This window comes from Aptenodytes forsteri, unplaced genomic scaffold (assembly GCF_000699145.1).
Source record: "Aptenodytes forsteri isolate BGI_AS27 unplaced genomic scaffold, ASM69914v1 Scaffold15, whole genome shotgun sequence".
Lineage (NCBI taxonomy): Eukaryota > Metazoa > Chordata > Aves > Sphenisciformes > Spheniscidae > Aptenodytes > Aptenodytes forsteri.
The window spans coordinates 27,542,938-27,547,402 of NW_008795129.1; positions in this window are offsets into that span (position 1 = coordinate 27,542,938).

The window sequence follows — 4,465 nt, forward strand, 5'->3', positions numbered from 1 at the left end:
ACTTTTCTTTTTCATGGTTTTGACCTTCATGTCTCTGAAGTCCTAAGCGGAAATCATCCATCAAGGCTGAACTGGTGGATCCCAGGGGATCTGTTGCATTTATAGGTTTGTGGCCATTCCTAAAGCATCTTTCTTGCTTTCTGTGTGAGGTGTCGCTGAATACACTTTCAAATATATCAGGGGGGGATTTGTCTTGCATATGTCTGGATCAACAATTAATGAGAGGCAGTGACTGAACAGAGTATTTCAATTAATTTTGTACAAAAAATTTCTGTGCTGGTTTTATTGGTACTTGCTCATGGAAAATTGGGAACGGACGCTTCCACTCCAACAGGAGGGCTGAAATTAATTCCTACTTGTTTGTTCTGTTTTCAGGAATGCCAAACTTCTGAGAGGAGAGGAAAAGAGGGAGGATCACCAAACACAAAAACTAATTGCTTCATCCTTTTGTTTTGGCATGCTTTACAGGCAGAGCACAGCAGGTCTGGCGGTGACAGTGCCCAGCACGGGTGCAGTTTGACTGTACCAGTAACCACTTTGGCTCTTCATTTAGTTCCAGGAATAATGTTAATTTGTGCAGATATTGGTAAGTATTTAACAAGCCAGATTACATTTATATCTGCAACTGAATGTCACTTTGAGACCGTAGGTGGATCAGCTGCTCCTGGGTGTTTATTAAGGCCCAAGGCTTGAAGCTCTTCCCAAGCAGTTTCGGCTCGGTGGTCTCACTGTCACTTTTGCATGGTTTTCAGGTGCTATGGGACTTTCACCAGTTAAAATCTCAGGGCGTCTGGGCAGAAGAAAAGGTTTAAAGCGTTAAAATTTCCAAGTCAAGCTTTCCCAGTTAGGAGCTACTCTGCCCTCTTGTGTGCATACCATGGGCGGTGGCCACCTTCAGTGGCAGGGTGACATGCAGCCAGCTGCTGGTGGCCAGGATTACGGCATGGTGGTGACACCCAGGCAGTGGAAAGGCCTGGCTGCGGTCACTCCGTCGGAGCCCCACAGGGAGCGGCAGAGGCCGGGCACTGCCTGCAGGGCAGAGTCAGCCTGGCTGGTCGGTCCGGGGGCTGCAGGCTGTCAGAGGGGCGAGTGCCGGGGCTGTGGCCGGGTCAGCGTCGTGGCTGGCTGTGCGTGTGGGTTTGCTGCGCTGCGGCTGCACCGATGAGCGGTCGTGGCACCGCACGCTCTGCAGGGAGTAATGCAGACCGAGCCAGGCGGGTTGTCAGGGAACAGCCTGGATTTCCCACATTAGCCCAGTGCCAGCCCGGTTGAGTTCAGGCTGCTGTGTGCAGTCCCCACCCTGGGAAGCATTTCTCCCCTGCTGTCAGTAACGGGAGCACAGTGCACAAAACCCCAGTGCACACGCTTGCGGCTGCACCAGCTCGGGCTCTGCGCCACCTGCGAGGAGCTCAGCCCTTTCCAAACGCGATGCGGGCCTGGAAGCAGCGCGGCAGGGCTGGCTCAGCACCGCACCTGCACTGACGCACCCAGACCTGCATCCCTGGCCTGATTCATCTACAACTCAGGCAAACCGACTCTGGACAGCGAGCCTCGCTGCACCCTGCCTCCCGCAGGAGCGTTACTTCTTCTGGATCCCTTAGTCCAGATTTCTTTGTGTCTTTTCCGTACTGTGAACGGCTCAAGCTTTCACTTAACACTCACTCTCCAAAGTCCACGTGGGAAACCAGGCGTCTTGGTTTCAGAGAAACCAGTTTCTGTTGACGCTACCAAGATATCATCGAAAGGTTTGATAGATGTCTTTGTGCTAGGAAGGTATATTATTATCCCCATTTGGCAAATGGTTAACTGAGACAGAGAGGGGGTTAAGCCAAAACTAATGAAATTGTTTATTCTCGGGGATGTCAAACCAATGCAACCAAGACCAATGTCCTTGAAGCAAACACCCAGAAAGAAAAAAATTCAGCACAAACCATTAAGTTTGGCAAAGTTAACAGAAAGAAGGCTTACACTGGAAAGTGTTGGGTGACCCTAATTTTCAAGGATTTCAAAGCCACACAACAAGGTAGGAAAACGGTACTACATTTTGTATACAAAGGAATAGAGACATCATCTGAACCTGCTATGCAGCCTCACAAACCACGCTTAATAACATTTCCTGTATGAATGGGGAAAAAAACGCAGAACTTAAGTGTTAGCAGAAATGTTTTCTCAACTCCCTCATATTTCAAAAGCAATGAAAATGGTATTTCACTGCTTGACTTTTGAATATTTGTCAGAGGATGTGCAAGCTTGTTGCAGGGTCATTGCAGTGAATAAGCAGCAGAAAATCTACTTGGAAACAAAAGTGGAAATAATTTAATTACTTCACAGTGATGAAGGGACAGAAGTAAACATCAGAGACAGGTAAATAAGATTTAAATTGTTATCTAACCTTAAAATCTGAGGTATCTTTTAGTAACTTGGGAGAAGTGGTATTGCAGATGTTATCTGACTCTGCTGGTCACCTGAAGTTTTCTGAATGATTTTAAGTGGCCAAAATTTCTCTCCATGTTTCCATATTCCACAGAACAGTCATGTCTTAGAGCCATCGTAATGTTTCTGATGTGTGCAAACCAGCTGGGAAAAAATACCATGGGTTGGCACAGAAGACCACCAAAGAGTATTTTGTATGTTGCTGATGTACTCGTGATACACTTGTTTCTTGCTTTGGACTCCTGGCACAGCTGGCACAAAGGCCGGTACAGTATTTCCAGTTTCTGAGGTCTGCTTGTTGCTGATAAAACTCTGAGCAGACATTGACAGATGAACAACTCTGAGCTCTCTCTGAGATGAGAGTGTGAAAGTAGCTCAGAGCAGTGTTGCCTCCACATCATTTGGCTCCAAAATGTACCGCAGCTGAGTCAGACCTGAGGATTTCGGCTTCTGTTCGTACCACAGTATGTCTCAGAAAGTAAAAAGGATGTTTCAGATGTATCTGGTGTTAGAAGGCGTTTGGCAGAGGAGGCCCTTCTGGTGCTTTGGTAGCACTGGATTAGCACTCGTATAAATTGATGTTTGAGTAGAAGCCAATGAAGGGGTGAATCGTGGGAGCTGGGGAAGGAAGGCTCCTCTTCTGGGAAGCCTGGCCACAGAGGAGGCAGATTTCCATCGGTAACAGCGGCCGAGTGCTGGGATCCTTTGGCATCTGTAAGGCCCACGATGGAATTGTCTGCGCTCACTGGGTGGTGATTGCGAGACCCCGGAGCAGGGGGCAGCAGGAACCGATTCAGACCCATCATGATTTCCGTAGCTCACTTGTCGTAACCTGTGGGTGTTTCCAGTGATTGCATTTTGATTACTATTCTAAAACACGAAAATGCAATGGCATGTAGCTTGATGCGCAGTCCATTTCATTTTGACCGAGGCCACTTGTTTTTCTAATTGTAGCGTCAGCAAAAGGCACTGTAGGCTCCTAGAGTCAGACCCCCGAAACAATAAAAATCCACCTAAGAGATGCCTTAATACGTACATTTTAGATTTTTCAGACTTTCTACAAGCTTTTAAATTCATGTACAAGCGTTTTCTTAGAGGTGTGAAAAGCTGCAGAGCACCTGATCTTCCAAGGTCCCTCCCACCTGGAATTACCCTGTCCTTCAAAGACAGTGACACCTACCCTTGTCATCCAGACAAGCTATTTTAGGTTTCCAAAGGGAATGGTGGAAGCCACCTCCGGACCCTGAATCTCAGCCCCCCTGCTTCCCCACAAGGCCGCTTTGTAATGCACTGTTTGGGGTCATTCTCCATGTCTGGGAAATGTGTTTGCTTGGATATATTCTTAGTTATTGCTAATTGTACCAATAATCGTTAATGTGTGTAAGTATTTCCAGCATGAGTCAATTTTCTCGATTTTGTGTATTTTAAACAAACTGTGAGTAAACAGCACTGCTAAGGATCAGCCTGGATTGAAAAAGCCCCTCTTTGGTCGTGTGCTCTGCTGCTCTATTCCAGAAGAGTTTGCTTTGCCTTCATCGGAAAATTTACTTTTCGTTGCATTGATTCAGTCAACAGTGCAATACCAGGAGGAACACAAGGCGTACTTTGAATGTCCTGACGCTGTTTCGTGCTGCAAATGTAGCTTTCCAGGCGCTGAATACTAACTAATTTCTGTTTGGTCCGGGCTATTGAGTCTGGCCCTCCGTTCCTCCCCTCCCGGACGCGTCGGCTTGGGGTCTCACCAGCCCGCGCTGCCCTGTGTGATGATATATCCCATCAATACATTATTACATCATTCTGCTAATAAATTATCAGAGTGGGTTATCTATTTCTCAACGGGATTCTGGTCTAGCGAAGGGCAGACCCGGCGCTGAACGCAGGGGCAGGTGAAAAACGCGGCGCCCCCTCCCGTTTGCGGGGAGACGGGTGACCGCGGCGCGCTGCTGCGGCTGCCGGCGGCCGGCGGCGGCGGCGGCCGCGCTGCCCCGCCCCGCACGCCGGGTGTCCTGGCGGCAGCGGGACGGTGGACGGT